Source organism: Ambystoma mexicanum, chromosome 11, assembly GCF_040938575.1.
Source record: "Ambystoma mexicanum isolate Mex_15411 chromosome 11, UKY_AmexF1_1, whole genome shotgun sequence".
Taxonomy (NCBI): domain Eukaryota; kingdom Metazoa; phylum Chordata; class Amphibia; order Caudata; family Ambystomatidae; genus Ambystoma; species Ambystoma mexicanum.
In genome coordinates this window covers 1,142,889,202-1,142,908,945 of record NC_090934.1, presented here as the reverse complement: position 1 = coordinate 1,142,908,945, position 19,744 = coordinate 1,142,889,202, and positions in this window count along the sequence as shown.

Here is a 19,744-nt window from a genome sequence, read left to right as displayed (position 1 = left end):
GGTTTGGTATTAGAAGCATTGAGATATCACATCTCATGTTATAGGAAGGATCTCAGGTTTGGTATTCGAAAAATTGAGATATCACATCTCATGCTATCAGAAGGGTCTCAGGATTGGAATGGGAAGGAGTTGGATATCACATCTCATGCTAAAGGGAGAGTCTCAGGTTTGGAAGGGGAAGGATTTGGATATCACATCTCATGTTATCGGAAGGATCTCAGGTTTGGTATTAGAAGTATTGAGATATCATATCTCATGCTATAGGAAGGGTCTCAGGACTGGAATGGGAAGGAGTTGGATATCACATCTCATGCTAAAGGAAGGGTCTCAGGTTTGGTAGAAGCATTGAGATATTACCTCTCATGCTATAGGAAGGGTCTCAGGATTGGAATGGGAAGGACTTAGATATCACATATCATGCTCTAGAGAGGGTCTCAGTTTTGATATTAGAAGCATTGAGATATCACATCTCATGCTATCGGAAGTGTCTCAGGATTGGAATGGGAAGGAGCTGGATATCACATCTCATGCTATAGGAAGGGTCTCAGATTTGGTATAAGCAGTGAGATATCACATCTCATGCTATAGGAAGGGTCTCAGGATTGGAATGGGAAGGAGTTGGATATCACATCTCATGTTATAGGAAGGATCTCAGGTTTGGTATAAGCATTGAGATATCACATCTCTGCTATCGGAAGGGTCTCAGGATTGGAATGGGAAGGAGTTGGAGATTCCCATCTCATGTTATAGGAAGGGTCTCAGGATTGGAATGGGAAGGAGTTGGATATCACATCACATGCTATAGGAAGGGTCTCAGGTTTGGAACGGGAAGGATTTGGATATCACATCTCATGTTATAGGAAGAGTCTCAGGTTTGGTATAAGAATTGAGATATCACATCTCTGCTATCGGAGGTGTCTCAGGATTGGGATGGGAAGGAATTGGATATCACATCTCATGCTATAGGAAGGGTATCAGGTTTGGAACGGGAAGGAGTTGGATATCCCATCTCATGTTATAGGACGGGTCTCAGGTTTGATATTAGAAGCATTGAGATATCACATCGCATGCTGTAGGAAGGGTCTCAGGTTTGGAATGGGAAGGATTTGGATATCACATTTCATGTCATAGGAAGGATCTCAGGTTTGGTATTAGAAGCATTGATATATCACATCTCTTGCTATAAGAAGGGTCTCATGTTTGGAATGGGAAGGAGTTGGATATCACATATGCTATAGAAAGTGTCTCAGGTTTGGAACGGGAATGAGTTGGATATCACATCTCATGTTATAGGAAGGGTCTCAGGTTTGGTATAAGCATTGAGATATCACATCTCTGCTATTGGAAGTGGCTCAGGATTGGAATGGGAAGGAGTTGGATATCCCATCTCATGTTATAGGACGGGTCTCTGGTTTGGTATAAGCATGAGATATCACATCTCATGCTATAGGAAGGGTCTCAGGATTGGAATGGGAAAGATTTGGATATCACATCTCATGCTATAGGAAGGGTCTCAGGTTTGGTATACACATGGAGATATCACTTCTCATGCTATAGGAAGGGTCTCAGGATTGGAATGGGAAGAAATTGGATATCACATCTCATGCTATAGGAAGGGTCTCAGGTTTGGTATAAGCATGGAGATATCACTTCTCATGCTATAGGAAGGGTCTCAGGATTAGAATGGGAAGGAGTTGGATATCACATCTCATGTTATAGGAAGGATCTCAGGTTTGGTATTAGAAGCATTGAGATATCACATCTCATGCTATCGGAACGGTCTCAGGATTGGAATGGGAAGGAGTTGGATATCTCATCTCATGCTATAGGAAGGGTCTCAGGTTTGGAACGGGAAGGAGTTGGATATCACATCTCATGTTATAGGAAGAGTCTCAGGTTTGGTATAAGCATTGAGATATCACATCTCTGCTATCGGAGGTGTCTCAGGATTGGGATGGGAAGGAATTGGATATCACATCTCATGCTATAGGAAGAGTATCAGGTTTGGAACGGGAAGGGGTTGGATATCCCATCTCATGTTATAGGACGGGTCTCAGGTTTGATATTAGAAGCATTGAGATATCACATCGCATGCTGTAGGAAGGGTCTCAGGTTTGGAATGGGAAGGATTTGGATATCACATTTCATGTCATAGGAAGGATCTCAGGTTTGGTATTAGAAGCATTGATATATCACATCTCATGCTATAGGAATGGTCTCAGGATTGGAATGGGTAGGAGTTGGATATTACATTCTTGATATAGGAAGGGACTCATGTTTGGAATGGGAAGGAGTTGGATATCACATATGCTATAGGAAGTGTGTCAGGTTTGGAATGGGAATGAGTTGGATATCACATCTCATGTTATAGGAAGGGTCTCAGGTTTGGTATAAGCATTGAGATATCACATCTCTGCTATCGGAAGTGGCTCAGGATTGGAATGGGAAGGAGTTGGATATCCCATCTCATGTTATAGGACGGGTCTCTGGTTTGGTATAAGCATTGAGATATCACATCTCATGCTATAGGAAGAGTCTCAGGATTGGAATGGGAAGGATTTGGATATCACATCTCATGCTATAGGAAGGGTCTTAGGTTTGGTATACGCATGGAGATATCACTTCTCATGCTGTAGGAAGGGTCTCAGGATTGGAATGGGAAGGAGTTGGATATCACATCTCATGTTATAGGAAGGATCTCAGGTTTGGTATTAGAAGCATTGAGATATCACATCTCATGCTATCAGAAGGGTCTCAGGATTGGAATGGGAAGGAGTTGGATATCACATCTCATGCTAAAGGGAGGGTCTCAGGTTTGGAAGGGGAAGGATTTGGATATCACATCTCATGTTATCGGAAGGATCTCAGGTTTGGTATTAGAAGTATTGAGATATCATATCTCATGCTATAGGAAGGGTCTCAGGACTGGAATGGGAAGCAGTTGGATATCACATCTCATGCTAAAGGAAGGGTCTCAGGTTTGGTAGAAGCATTGAGATATCACATCTCATGCTACAGGAAGGGTCTCAGGATTGGAATGGGAAGGACTTAGATAGCACATATCATGCTATAGGGAGGGTCTCAGTTTTGATATTAGAAGCTTTGAGATATCACATTTCATGCTATCGGAAGTGTCTCAGGATTGGAATGGGAAGGAGCTGGATATCACATCTCATGCTAAAGGAAGGGTCTCAGGTTTGGAACGGGAAGGAGTTGGATATCACATCTCATGTTATAGGAAGGGTCTCAGGTGTGGTATAAGCATTCAGATATCACATCTCTGCTATCGGAAGTGTCTCAGGATTGGAATGGGAAGGAGTTGGATATCCCATCTCATGCTATAGATAGGCTCTCAGGTTTGGAAAGGGAAGGAATTGGATATCACATCTCATGCTATAGGAAGGGTCTCAGGATTGGAATGGGAAGTAGTTGGATATCACATCTCATGCTATAGGAAGGGTCTCAGGTTTGGTATAAGCATTGAGATATCACATCTCATGCTATAGGACAGGTCTCAGGATTGGAATGGAAGGAGTTGGATATCACATCTCATGCTATAGGAAGGGTCTCAGGATTGGAATTAGAAGCATTGAGATATCACATCTCATGCTATAGGAAGGGTCTCAGGATTGGAATGGGAAGGACTTGGATATCACATCTCATGCTATAGATAGGCTCTCAGGTTTGGAAAGGGAAGGAGTTGGATATCACATCTCATACTATAGGAAGGGTCTCAGGATTGGAATGGGAAGTAGTTGGATATCACATCTCATGCTATAGGAAGGGTGTCAGGTTTGGTATAAGCATTGAGATATCACATCTCATGCTATAGGACGGGTCTCAGGATTGGAATGGGAAGGAGTTGTATATGACATCTCATGCCGTAGGAAGGGTCTCAGGTTTGGTATAAGCATTGAGATATCACTTCTCATGCTATAGGAAGTGTCTCAGGATTGGAATGGGAAGGAGTTGGATATCACATCTCATGTTATAGGAAGGATCTCAGGTTTGGTATTAGAAGCATTGAGACATCACATCTCATGCTATAGGAAGGGTCTCAGGATTGGAATGGGAAAGAGTTGGATATCACATCTCATGCTAAAGGGAGGGTCTCAGGTTTGGAAGGGGAAGGATTTGGATATTCCATCTCGTGTTATAGGAATGATCTCAGGTTTGGTATTAGAAGCATTGAGATATCACATCTCATGCTATCGGAAGGATCTCAGGTTTGGTGTTAGAAGCATTGAGATATCATATCTCATGCTATAGGAAGGGTCTCAGGATTGGAATGGGAAGGAGTTGGATATCACATCTCATGCTATAGGAAGGGTCTCAGGATTGGAATGGGAAGGAGTTGTATATGACATCTCATGCCACAGGAAGGGGCTCAGGTTTGGTATAAGCATTGAGATATCACATCTCATGCTATAGGAATGGTCTCAGGATTGAAATGGGTAGGAGTTGGATATTACATTCTTGCTATAGGAAGGGTCTCATGTTTGGAATGGGAAGGAGTTGGATATCACATATGCTATAGGAAGGGTCTCAGGATTGGAATGGGAAGGAGTTGAATATCACATCTCATGCTCTAGGAAGGGTCTCAGGTTTGGTATAAGCATGGAGATATCACTTCTCATGCTATAGGAAGGGTCTCAGGATTGGAATGGGAAGGAGTTGGATATCACATCTCATGTTATAGGAAGGATCTCAGGTTTGGTATTAGAAACATTGAGATATCACATCTCATGCTATCAGAAGGGTCTCAGGATTGGAATGGGAAGGAGTTGGATATCACATCTCATGCTAAAGGGAGAGTCTCAGGTTTGGAAGGGGAAGCATTTGGATATCACATCTCATGTTATCGGAAGGATCTCAGGTTTGGTATTAGCTGTATTGAGATATCATATCTCATGCTATAGGAAGGGTCTCAGGACTGGAATGGGAAGGAGTTGGATATCACATCTCATGCTAAAGGAAGGGTCTCAGGTTTGGTAGAAGCATTGAGAAATCACATCTCATGCTATAGGAAGGGTCTCAGGATTGGAATGGGAAGGACTTAGATATCACATATCATGCTATAGGGAGGGTCTCCGTTTTGATATTAGAAGCATTGAGATATCACATCTCATGCTATCGGAAGTGTCTCAGGATTGGAATGGGAAGGAGCTGGATATCACAGCTCATGCTAAAGGAAGGGTCTCAGGTTTGGAACGGGAAGGAGTTGGATATCACATCTCATGTTATAGGAAGGGTCTCAGGTTTGGTATAAGCATTGAGATATGACATCTCTGCTATCGGAAGTGTCTCAGGAGTGGAATGGGAAGGAGTTGGATATCCCATCTCATGTTATAGGACACGTCTCAGGTTTGTTATTAGAATCATTGAGATATCATATTGCATGCTGTAGGAAGGGTCTAAGGATTGGAATGGGAAGGACTTGGATATCACATCTCATGCTATAGATAGGCTCTCAGGTTTGGAACAGGAAGGAGTTGGATATCACATTTCATGTTAGAGGAAGGATCTCAGGTTTGGTATTAGAAGCATTGAGATATCACATCTCATGCTATAGGAAGGGTCTCAGGATTGGAATGGGAAGGACTTGGATATCACATCTCATGCTATAGATAGGCTCTCAGGTTTGGAAAGGGAAGGAGTTGGATATCACATCTCATGGTATAGGAAGGGTCTAAGGATTGGAATGGGAAGTAGTTGGATTTCACATCTCATGCTATAGGAAGGGTCTCAGGTTTGGTATAAGCATTGAGATATCACATCTCATGCTATAGGACGTTTCTCAGGATTGGAATGGAAGGAGTTGGATATCACATCTCATGTTATAGGAAGGATCTCAGGTTTGGTATTAGAAGCATTGAGACATCACATCTCATGCTATAGGAAGGGTCTCAGGATTGGAATGGGAAGGAGTTGGATATCACATCTCATGCTATAGGAAGGGTCTCAGGTTTGGTATAAGCATTGAGATATCACATCTCATGCTATAGGAAGGGTCTCAGGATTGGAATGGGAAGGAGTTGGATATCACATCTCATGCTAAAGGGAGGGTCTCAGGTTTGGAAGGGGTAGGATTTGGATATCACATCTCATGTTATAGGAAGGATCACTGGTTTGGTATTAGAAGCATTGAGATATCACTTCTCATGCTATCGGAAGGGTCTCAGGATTGGAATGGGAAGGAGTTGGATATCACATCTCATGCTATAGGAAGGGTCTCAGGTTTGGAACGGGAAGGAGTTGGATATCCCATCTCATGTTATAGGACGGGTCTCAGGTTTGGTATTAGAAGCATTGAGATATCACATTGCATGCTGTAGGAAGGATCTCAGGTTTGCAATGGGAAGGAATTGGATATCACATCTCATGTCATAGGAAGTATCTCAGGTTTGGTATTAGAAGCATTGAGATATCACATCTCATGCTATAGGAATGGTCTCAGGATTGGAATGGGTAGGAGTTGGATATTACATTCTTGCTATAGGAAGGGTCTCATGTTTGGAATGGGAAGGAGTTGGATATCACATATGCTATAGGAAGGGTCTCAGGTTTGGAACGGGAAGGAGTTGGATATCCCATCTCATGTTATAGGACGGGTCTCTGGTTTGGTATTAGAATCATTGAGATATCACATCGCATGCTGTAGGAAGCGTCTAAGGATTGAAATGGGATGGACTTGGATATCACATCTCATGCTATAGGTAGGCTCTCAGGTTTGGTATAAGCATTGAGATATCACATCTCATGCTATAGGAAGGGTCTCAGGATTGGAATGGGAAGGATTTGGATATCACATCTCATGCTATAGGAAGGGTCTCAGGTTTGGTATAAGCATGGAGATATCACTTCTCATGCTATAGGAAGTGTCTCAGGATTGGAATGGGAAGGAGTTGGATATCACATCTCATGTTATAGGAAGGATCTCAGGTTTGGTATTAGAAGCATTGAGACATCACATCTCATGCTATAGGAAGGGTCTCAGGATTGGTATAAGCATTGAGATATCACATCTCTGCTATCGGAAGGGTCTCAGGATTGGAATGGGAAGGAGTTGGATATCCCATCTCGTTATAGGAGGGGTCTCAGGTTTGGCATTAGAAGCATTGAGATATCACATCTCATGGTATAGGACGGGTCTCAGAATTGGAATGGGAAGGAGTTGGATATCACATCTCAAGCTATAGGAAGGGTCTCAGGATTGAAATGGGAAGGACTTGGATATCACATCTCATGTTATAGGAAGGGTCTCAGGTTTGGTATTAGAAGCATTGAGATATCACATCTCATGCTATAGGAAGGGTCTCAGGATTAAAATGGGAAGGACTTGGATATCACATCTCATGTTATAGGAAGGGTCTCAGGTTTGGTATTAGAAGCATTGAGATATCACATCTCATGCTATAGGAAGGGTCTCAGAATTGGAATGGGAAGGAGTTGGATATCACATCTCAAGCTATAGGAAGGGTCTCAGGATTGGAATGGGAAGGAGTTTGATATCACATCTCATGCCATGTATGGGTCTCAGGTTTTGTAGAAGCATTGGGATATCACATCTCATGCTATCGGAAGGGTATCAGGATTGGATTTGGAAGGAGTTGGATATCCCATCTCATGCTATAGGAAGGGTCTCAGGTTGGAATGGGAAGGAGTTGGATATCACTTCTCATGTTTTAGGAAGGGTCTCAGGATTGGAATGGGAAGGACTTGGATATCACATCTCATGCTATAGGAAGGCTCTCAGGTTTGGAAGGGGAAGGAGTTGGATATCACATTTCATGTTAGAGGTAGGATCTCAGGTTTGGTATTAGAGGCATTGAGATATCACATCTCATGCTATCAGAAGGATCTCAGGATTGGAATGGGAAGGAGTTGGATATCACATCTCATACTAAAGGGAGGGTCTCAGGTTTGGAAGGGGAAGGATTTGGATATTACATCTCATGTTATGGGAAGGATCTCAGGTTTGGTATTAGAAGCTTTGAGATATCACATCTCATGCTATTGGGAGGATCTCAGGTTTGGTATTAGAGGCATTGAGATATCACATCTCATGCTATCAGAAGGGTCTCAGGATTGGAATGGGAAGGAGTCGGATATCACATCTCATGCTAAAGGGAGGGTCTCAGGTTTGGTATTAGAAGCATTGAGATATCACATCTCATGTTATAGGAAGGATCTCAGGTTTGGTATTCGAAACATTGAGATATCACATCTCATGCTATCAGAAGGGTCTCAGGATTGGAATGGGAAGGAGTTGGATATCACATCTCATGCTAAAGGGAGAGTCTCAGGTTTGGAAGGGGAAGGATTTGGATATCACATCTCATGTTATCGGAAGGATCTCAGGTTTGGTAGAAGCATTGAGATATCACATCTCATGCTATAGGAAGGGTCTCAGGATTGGAATGGGAAGGAGTTGGATATCACATCTCATGCTATAGGAAGGGTCTCAGGACTGGAATGGGAAGGAGTTGGATATCACATCTCATGCTAAAGGAAGGGTCTCAGGTTTGGTAGAAGCATTGAGATATCACATCTCATGCTATAGGAAGGGTCTCAGGATTGGAATGGGAAGGACTTAGATATCACATATCATGCTATAGAGAGGGTCTCAGTTTTGATATTAGAAGCATTGAGATATCACATCTCATGCTATTGGAAGTGTCTCAGGATTGGAATGGGAAGGAGCTGGATATCACATCTCATGCTAAAGGAAGGGTCTCAGGTTTGAAACGGGAAGGAGTTGGATATCACATCTCATGTTATAGGAAGGGTCTCAGGTTTGGTATAAGCATTGAGATATCACATCTCATGCTATAGGAAGGGTCTCAGGATTGGAATGGGAAGGAGTTGGATATCACATCTCATGCTATAGGAAGGGTATCAGGTTTGGTATAAGCATTGAGATATCACATCTCATGCTATAGGAAGGGTCTCAGGATTGGAATGGGAAGGAGTTGGATATCACATCTCATGCTATAGGAAGGGTCTCAGGTTTGGAACGGGAAGGAGTTGGATATCCCATCTCATTTTATAGGAAGAGTCTCAGGTTTGGTATAAGCATTGAGATATCACATTGCATGCTGTAGGAAGGGTCTCAGGATTGGGATGGGAAGGAGTTGGATATCACATCTCATGCTATAGGAAGGGTCTCAGGTTTGGAACGGGAAGGAGTTGGATATCCCATCTCATGTTATAGGACGGGTCTCAGGTTTGGTATTAGAAGCATTGAGATATCACATTGCATGCTGTAGGAAGGGTCTCAGGATTGGAATGGGAAGGAGTTGGATATTACATTCTTGCTATAGGAAAGGTCTCATGTTTGGAATGGGAAGGAGTTGGATATCACATATGCTATGGGAAGGGTCTCAGGTTTGGAACGGGAAGGAGTTGGATATCACATCTCATGCTATAGGAAGGGTCTCAGGTTTGGTATAAGCATTGAGATATCACATCTCTGCTATCGGAAGTGTCTCAGGATTGGAATGGGAAGGAGTTGGATATCCCATCTCATGTTATAGGACGGGTCTCAGGTTTGTTATTAGAATCATTGAGATATCATATTGCATGCTGTAGGAAGGGTCTAAGGATTGGAATGGGAAGGACTTGGATATCACATCTCATGCTATAGGTAGGCTCTCAGGTTTGGAAAGGGAAGGAGTTGGATATCACATTTCATGTTAGAGGAAGGATCTCAGGTTTGGTATTAGAGGCATTGAGATATCACATCTCATGCTATAGGAAGGCTCTCAGGTTTGGAACGGGAAGGAGTTGGATATCACATCTCATGTTATAGGAAGGGTCTCAGGTGTGGTATAAGCATTCAGATATCACATCTCTGCTATCGGAAGTGTCTCAGGATTGGAATGGGAAGGAGTTGGATATCCCATCTCATGCTATAGATAGGCTCTCAGGTTTGGAAAGGGAAGGAGTTGGATATCACATCTCATGTTATAGGAAGGGTCTCAGGATTGGAATGGGAAGTAGTTGGATATCACATCTCATGCTATAGGAAGGGTCTCAGGTTTGGTATAAGCATTGAGATATCACATCTCATGCTATAGGACAGGTCTCAGGATTGGAATGGAAGGAGTTGGATATCACATATCATGCTATAGGAAGGGTCTCAGGATTGGAATTAGAAGCATTGAGATATCACATCTCATGCTATAGGAAGGGTCTCAGGATTGGAATGGGAAGGACTTGGATATCACATCTCATGCTATAGATAGGCTCTCAGGTTTGGAAAGGGAAGGAGTTGGATATCACATCTCATACTATAGGAAGGGTCTCAGGATTGGAATGGGAAGTAGTTGGATATCACATCTCATGCTATAGGAAGGGTGTCAGGTTTGGTATAAGCATTGAGATATCACATCTCATGCTATAGGACGGGTCTCAGGATTGGAATGGGAAGGAGTTGTATATGACATCTCATGCCGTAGGAAGGGTCTCAGGTTTGGTATAAGCATTGAGATATCACTTCTCATGCTATAGGAAGTGTCTCAGGATTGGAATGGGAAGGAGTTGGATATCACATCTCATGTTATAGGAAGGATCTCAGGTTTGGTATTAGAAGCATTGAGACATCACATCTCATGCTATAGGAAGGGTCTCAGGATTGGAATGGGAAGGAGTTGGATATCACATCTCATGCTAAAGGGAGGGTCTCAGGTTTGGAAGGGGAAGGATTTGGATATTACATCTCGTGTTATAGGAATGATCTCAGGTTTGGTATTAGAAGCATTGAGATATCACATCTCATGCTATCGGAAGGATCTCAGGTTTGGTGTTAGAAGCATTGAGATATCATATCTCATGCTATAGGAAGGGTCTCAGGATTGGAATGGGAAGGAGTTGGATATCACATCTCATGCTATAGGAAGGGTCTCAGGATTGGAATGGGAAGGAGTTGTATATGACATCTCATGCCACAGGAAGGGTCTCAGGTTTGGTATAAGCATTGAGATATCACATCTCATGCTATAGGAAGGGTCTCAGGATTGGAATGGGAAGGAGTTGGATATCACATCTCATGCTATAGGAAGGGTATCAGGTTTGGTATAAGCATTGAGATATCACATCTCATGCTATAGGAAGGGTCTCAGGATTGGAATGGGAAGGAGTTGGATATCACATCTCATGCTATAGGAAGGGTCTCAGGTTTGGAACGGGAAGGAGTTGGATATCCCATCTCATTTTATAGGAAGAGTCTCAGGTTTGGTATAAGCATTGAGATATCACATCTCATGCTATAGGAAGGGTCTCAGGTTTGGAACGGGAAGGAGTTGGATATCCCATCTCATGTTATAGGACGGGTCTCAGGTTTGGTATTAGAAGCATTGAGATATCACATTGCATGCTGTAGGAAGAGTCTCAGGATTGGAATGGGAAGGAGTTGGATATTACATTCTTGCTATAGGAAAGGTCTCATGTTTGGAATGGGAAGGAGTTGGATATCACATATGCTATAGGAAGGGTCTCAGGTTTGGAACGGGAAGGAGTTGGATATCACATCTCATGCTATAGGAAGGGTCTCAGGTTTGGTATAAGCATTGAGATATCACATCTCTGCTATCGGAAGTGTCTCAGGATTGGAATGGGAAGGAGTTGGATATCCCATCTCATGTTATAGGACGGGTCTCAGGTTTGTTATTAGAATCATTGAGATATCATATTGCATGCTGTAGGAAGGGTCTAAGGATTGGAATGGGAAGGACTTGGATATCACATCTCATGCTATAGGTAGGCTCTCAGGTTTGGAAAGGGAAGGAGTTGGATATCACATTTCATGTTAGAGGAAGGATCTCAGGTTTGGTATTAGAGGCATTGAGATATCACATCTCATGCTATAGGAAGGCTCTCAGGTTTGGAACGGGAAGGAGTTGGATATCACATCTCATGTTATAGGAAGGGTCTCAGGTGTGGTATAAGCATTCAGATATCACATCTCTGCTATCGGAAGTGTCTCAGGATTGGAATGGGAAGGAGTTGGATATCCCATCTCATGCTATAGATAGGCTCTCAGGTTTGGAAAGGGAAGGAGTTGGATATCACATCTCATGCTATAGGAAGGGTCTCAGGATTGGAATGGGAAGTAGTTGGATATCACATCTCATGCTATAGGAAGGGTCTCAGGTTTGGTATAAGCATTGAGATATCACATCTCATGCTATAGGACAGGTCTCAGGATTGGAATGGAAGGAGTTGGATATCACATCTCATGCTATAGGAAGGGTCTCAGGATTGGAATTAGAAGCATTGAGATATCACATCTCATGCTATAGGAAGGGTCTCAGGATTGGAATGGGAAGGACTTGGATATCACATCTCATGCTATAGATAGGCTCTCAGGTTTGGAAAGGGAAGGAGTTGGATATCACATCTCATACTATAGGAAGGGTCTCAGGATTGGAATGGGAAGTAGTTGGATATCACATCTCATGCTATAGGAAGGGTGTCAGGTTTGGTATAAGCATTGAGATATCACATCTCATGCTATAGGTCTGGTCTCAGGATTGGAATGGGAAGGAGTTGTATATGACATCTCATGCCGTAGGAAGGGTCTCAGGTTTGGTATAAGCATTGAGATATCACTTCTCATGCTATAGGAAGTGTCTCAGGATTGGAATGGGAAGGAGTTGGATATCACATCTCATGTTATAGGAAGGATCTCAGGTTTGGTATTAGAAGCATTGAGACATCACATCTCATGCTATAAGAAGGGTCTCAGGATTGGAATGGGAAGGAGTTGGATATCACATCTCATGCTAAAGGGAGGGTCTCAGGTTTGGAAGGGGAAGGATTTGGATATTACATCTCGTGTTATAGGAATGATTTCAGGTTTGGTATTAGAAGCATTGAGATATCACATCTCATGCTATCGGAAGGATCTCAGGTTTGGTGTTAGAAGCATTGAGATATCATATCTCATGCTATAGGAAGGGTCTCAGGATTGGAATGGGAAGGAGTTGGATATCACATCTCATGCTATAGGAAGGGTCTCAGGATTGGAATGGGAAGGAGTTGTATATGACATCTCATGCCACAGGAAGGGTCTCAGGTTTGGTATAAGCATTGAGATATCACATCTCATGCTATAGGAATGGTCTCAGGATTGGAATGGGTAGGAGTTGGATATTACATTCTTGCTATAGGAAGGGTCTCATGTTTGGAATGGGAAGGAGTTGGATATCACATATGCTATAGGAAGTGTCTCAGGTTTGGAACGGGAATGAGTTGGATATCACATCTCATGTTATAGGAAGGGTCTCAGGTTTGGTATAAGCATTGAGATAGCACATCTCTGCTATCGGAAGTGGCTCAGGATTGGAATGGGAAGGATTTGGATATCACATCTCATGCTATAGGAAGGGTCTCAGGTTTGGTATACGCATGGAGTTATCACTTCTCATGCTATAGGAAGGGTCTCAGGATTGGAATGGGAAGGAGTTGAATATCACATCTCATGCTATAGGAAGGGTCTCAGGTTTGGTATAAGCATGGAGATATCACTTCTCATGCTATAGGAAGGGTCTCAGGATTGGAATGGGAAGGAGTTGGATATCACATCTCATGTTATAGGAAGGATCTCAGGTTTGGTATTAGAAACATTGAGATATCCCTCATGCTATCAGAAGGGTCTCAGGATTGGAATGGGAAGGAGTTGGATATCACATCTCATGCTAAAGGGAGAGTCTCAGGTTTGGAAGGGGAAGCATTTGGATATCACATCTCATGTTATCGGAAGGATCTCAGGTTTGGTATTAGATGTATTGAGATATCATATCTCATGCTATAGGAAGGGTCTCAGGACTGGAATGGGAAGGAGTTGGATATCGCATCTCATGCTAAAGGAAGGGTCTCAGGTTTGGTAGAAGCATTGAGATATCACATCTCATGCTATAGGAAGGGTCTCAGGATTGGAATGGGAAGGACTTAGATATCACATATCATGCTATAGGGAGGGTCTCAGTTTTGATATTAGAAGCATTGAGATATCACATCTCATGCTATCGGAAGTGTCTCAGGATTGGAATGGGAAGGAGCTGGATATCACATCTCATGCTAAAGGAAGGGTCTCAGGTTTGGAACGGGAAGGAGTTGGATATCACATCTCATGTTATAGGAAGGGTCTCAGGTTTGGTATAAGCATTGAGATATGACATCTCTGCTATCGGAAATGTCTCAGGAGTGGAATGGGAAGGAGTTGGATATCCCATCTCATGTTATAGGACGGGTCTCAGGTTTGTTATTAGAATCATTGAGATATCATATTGCATGCTGTAGGAAGGGTCTAAGGATTGGAATGGGAAGGACTTGGATATCACATCTCATGCTATAGATAGGCTCTCAGGTTTGGAACGGGAAGGAGTTGGATATCACATTTCATGTTAGAGGAAGGATCTCAGGTTTGGTATTAGAAGCATTGAGATATCACATCTCATGCTATAGGAAGGGTCTCAGGATTGGAATGGGAAGGACTTGGATATCACATCTCATGCTATAGATAGGCTCTCAGGTTTGGAAAGGGAAGGAGTTGGATATCACATCTCATGGTATAGGAAGGGTCTCAGGATTGGAATGGGAAGTAGTTGGATATCACATCTCATGCTATAGGAAGGGTCTCAGGTTTGGTATAAGCATTGAGATATCACATCTCATGCTATAGGACGTTTCTCAGGATTAGAATGGAAGGAGTTGGATATCACATCTCATGTTATAGGAAGGATCTCAGGTTTGGTATTAGAAGCATTGAGACATCACATCTCATGCTATAGGAAGGGTCTCAGGATTGGAATGGGAAGGAGTTGGATATCACATCTCATGCTATAGGAAGGGTCTCAGGTTTGGTATAAGCATTGAGATATCACATCTCATGCTATAGGAAGGGTCTCAGGATTGGAATGGGAAGGAGTTGGATATCACATCTCATGCTAAAGGGAGGGTCTCAGGTTTGGAAGGGGTAGGATTTGGATATCACATCTCATGTTATAGGAAGGATCACAGGTTTGGTATTAGAAGCATTGAGATATCACATCTCATGCTATCGGAAGGGTCTCAGGATTGGAATGGGAAGGAGTTGGATATCACATCTCATGCTATAGGAAGGGTCTCAGGTTTGGAACGGGAAGGAGTTGGATATCCCATCTCATGTTATAGGACGGGTCTCAGGTTTGGTATTAGAAGCATTGAGATATCACATCGCATGCTGTAGGAAGGATCTCAGGTTTGGAATGGGAAGGAATTGGATATCACATCTCATGTCATAGGAAGTATCTCAGGTTTGGTATTAGAAGCATTGAGATATCACATCTCATGCTATAGGAATGGTCTCAGGATTGGAATGGGTAGGAGTTGGATATTACATTCTTGCTATAGGAAGGGTCTCATGTTTGGAATGGGAAGGAGTTGGATATCACATATGCTATAGGAAGGGTCTCAGGTTTGGAACGGGAAGGAGTTGGATATCCCATCTCATGTTATAGGACGGGTCTCTGGTTTGGTATTAGAATCATTGAGATATCACATCGCATGCTGTAGGAAGGGTCTAAGGATTGGAATGGGATGGACTTGGATATCACATCTCATGCTATAGGTAGGCTCTCAGGTTTGGTATAAGCATTGAGATATCACATCTCATGCTATAGGAAGGGTCTCAGGATTGGAATGGGAAGGATTTGGATATCACATCTCATGCTATAGGAAGGGTCTCAGGTTTGGTATAAGCATGGAGATATCACTTCTCATGCTATAGGAAGTGTCTCAGGATTGGAATGGGAAGGAGTTGGATATCACATCTCATGTTATAGGAAGGATCTCAGGTTTGGTATTAGAAGCATTGAGACATCACATCTCATGCTATAGGAAGGGTCTCAGGATTGGTATAAGCATTGAGATATCACATCTCTGCTATCGGAAGGGTCTCAGGATTGAAATGGGAAGGAGTTGGATATCCCATCTCGTTATAGGAGGGGTCTCAGGTTTGGCATTAGAAGCATTGAGATATCACATCTCATGGTATAGGACGGGTCTCAGAATTGGAATGGGAAGGAGTTGGATATCACATCTCAAGCTATAGGAAGGGTCTCAGGATTGAAATGGGAAGGACTTGGATATCACATCTCATGTTATAGGAAGGGTCTCAGGTTTGGTATTAGAAGCAATGAGATATCACATCTCATGCTATAGGAAGGGTCTCAGGATTGGAATGGGAAGGACTTGGATATCACATCTCATGTTATAGGAAGGGTCTCAGGTTTGGTATTAGAAGCATTGAGATATCACATCTCATGCTATAGGAAGGGTCTCAGAATTGGAATGGGAAGGAGTTGGATATCACATCTCAAGCTATAGGAAGGGTCTCAGGATTGGAATGGGAAGGAGTTTGATATCACATCTCATGCCATGTATGGGTCTCAGGTTTTGTAGAAGCATTGGGATATCACATCTCATGCTATCGGAAGGGTATCAGGATTGGATTTGGAAGGAGTTGGATATCCCATCTCATGCTATAGGAAGGGTCTCAGGTTGGAATGGGAAGGAGTTGGATATCACTTCTCATGTTTTAGGAAGGGTCTCAGGATTGGAATGGGAAGGACTTGGATATCACATCTCATGCTATAGGAAGGCTCTCAGGTTTGGAAGGGGAAGGAGTTGGATATCACATTTCATGTTAGAGGTAGGATCTCAGGTTTGGTATTAGAGGCATTGAGATATCACATCTCATGCTATCAGAAGGATCTCAGGATTGGAATGGGAAGGAGTTGGATATCACATCTCATACTAAAGGGGGGGTCTCAGGTTTGGAAGGGGAAGGATTTGGGTATTACATCTCATGTTATGGGAAGGATCTCAGGTTTGGTATTAGAAGCATTGAGATATCACATCTCATGCTATTGGGAGGATCTCAGGTTTGGTATTAGAGGCATTGAGATATCACATCTCATGCTATCAGAAGGGTCTCAGGATTGGAATGGGAAGGAGTTGGATATCACATCTCATGCTAAAGGGAGAGTCTCAGGTTTGGAAGGGGAAGGATTTGGATATCACATCTCATGTTATCGGAAGGATCTCAGGTTTGGTATTAGAAGTATTGAGATATCATATCTCATGCTATAGGAAGGGTCTCAGGACTGGAATGGGAAGGAGTTGGATATCACATATCATGCTATAGAGAGGGTCTCAGTTTTGATATTAGAAGCATTGAGATATCACATCTCATGCTATCGGAAGTGTCTCAGGATTGGAATGGGAAGGAGCTGGATATCACATCTCATGCTAAAGGAAGGGTCTCAGGTTTGAAACGGGAAGGAGTTGGATATCACATCTCATGTTATAGGAAGGGTCTCAGGTTTGGTATAAGCATTGAGATATCACATCTCATGCTATAGGAAGGGTCTCAGGATTGGAATGGGAAGGAGTTGGATATCACATCTCATGCTATAGGAAGGGTATCAGGTTTGGTATAAGCATTGAGATATCACATCTCATGATATAGGAAGGGTCTCAGGATTGGAATGGGAAGGAGTTGGATATCACATCTCATGCTATAGGAAGGTTCTCAGGTTTGGAACGGGAAGGAGTTGGATATCCCATCTCATTTTATAGGAAGAGTCTCAGGTTTGGCATAAGCATTGAGATATCACATTGCATGCTGTAGGAAGGGTCTCAGGATTGGGATGGGAAGGAGTTGGATATCACATCTCATGCTATAGGAAGGGTCTCAGGTTTGGAACGGGAAGGAGTTGGATATCCCATCTCATGTTATAGGACGGGTCTCAGGTTTGGTATTAGAAGCATTGAGATATCACATTGCATGCTGTAGGAAGGGTCTCAGGATTGGAATGGGAAGGAGTTGGATATTACATTCTTGCTATAGGAAGGGTCTCATGTTTGGAATGGGAAGGAGTTGGATATCACATATGCTATAGGAAGGGTCTCAGGTTTGGAACGGGAAGGAGTTGGATATCACATCTCATGCTATAGGAAGGGTCTCAGGTTTGGTATAAGCATTGAGATATCACATCTCTGCTATCGGAAGTGTCTCAGGATTGGAATGGGAAGGAGTTGGATATCCCATCTCATGTTATAGGACGGGTCTCAGGTTTGTTATTAGAATCATTGAGATATCATATTGCATGCTGTAGGAAGGGTCTAAGGATTGGAATGGGAAGGACTTGGATATCACATCTCATGCTATAGGTAGGCTCTCAGGTTTGGAAAGGGAAGGAGTTGGATATCACATCTCATGCTATAGGAAGGGTCTCAGGTTTGGTATAAGCATTGAGATATCACATCTCATGCTATAGGAAGAGTCTCAGGATTGGAATGGGAAGGAGTTGGAGATCACATCTGATGTTATAGGAAGGATCTCAGGTTTGGTATTAGAAGCATTGAGATATCACATCCCTGCTATCGGAAGGGTCTCGGGATTGGAATGGGAAGGAGTTGGATATCCCATCTCATGTTATAGGAAGAGTCTCAGGTTTGGTATTAGAAGCATTGAGATATCACATCTCATGCTATAGGAAGTGTCTCAGGATTGGAATGGGAAGGAGTTTGATATCACATCTCATGCCATGTATGGGTCTCAGGTTTTGTAGAAGCATTGGGATATCACATCTCATGCTATCGGAAGGGTATCAGGATTGGATTTGGAAGGAGTTGGATATCCCATCTCATGCTATAGGAAGGGTCTCAGGTTGGAATGGGAAGGAGTTGGATATCACATCTGATGTTATAGGAAGGGTCTCAGGATTGGAATGGGAAGGACTTAGATATCACATATCATGCTATAGGGAGGGTCTCAGTTTTGATATTAGAAGCATTGAGATATCACATCTCATGCTATCGGAAGTGTCTCAGGATTGGAATGGGAAGGAGCTGGATATCACATCTCATGCTAAAGGAAGGGTCTTCGGTTTGGAACGGGAAGGAGTTGGATATCACATCTCATGTTATAGGAAGGGTCTCAGGTTTGGTATAAGCATTGAGATATGACATCTCTGCTATCGGAAGTGTCTCAGGAGTGGAATGGGAAGGAGTTGGATATCCCATCTCATGTTATAGGACGGGTCTCAGGTTTGTTATTAGAATCATTGAGATATCATATTGCATGCTGTAGGAAGGATCTAAGGTTTGGAAGGGGAAGCATTTGGATATCACATCTCATGTTATCGGAAGGATCTCAGGTTTGGTATTAGATGTATTGAGATATCATATCTCATGCTATAGGAAGGGTCTCAGGACTGGAATGGGAAGGAGTTGGATATCACATCTCATGCTAAAGGAAGGGTCTCAGGTTTGGTAGAAGCATTGAGATATCACATCTCATGCTATAGGAAGGGTCTCAGGATTGGAATGGGAAGGACTTAGATATCACATATCATGCTATAGGGAGGGTCTCAGTTTTGATATTAGAAGCATTGAGATATCACATCTCATGCTATCGGAAGTGTCTCAGGATTGGAATGGGAAGGAGCTGGATATCACATCTCATGCTAAAGGAAGGGTCTCAGGTTTGGAACGGGAAGGAGTTGGATATCACATCTCATGTTATAGGAAGGGTCTCAGGTTTGGTATAAGCATTGAGATATGACATCTCTGCTATCGGAAGTGTCTCAGGAGTGGAATGGGAAGGAGTTGGATATCCCATCTCATGTTATAGGACGGGTCTCAGGTTTGTTATTAGAATCATTGAGATATCATATTGCATGCTGTAGGAAGG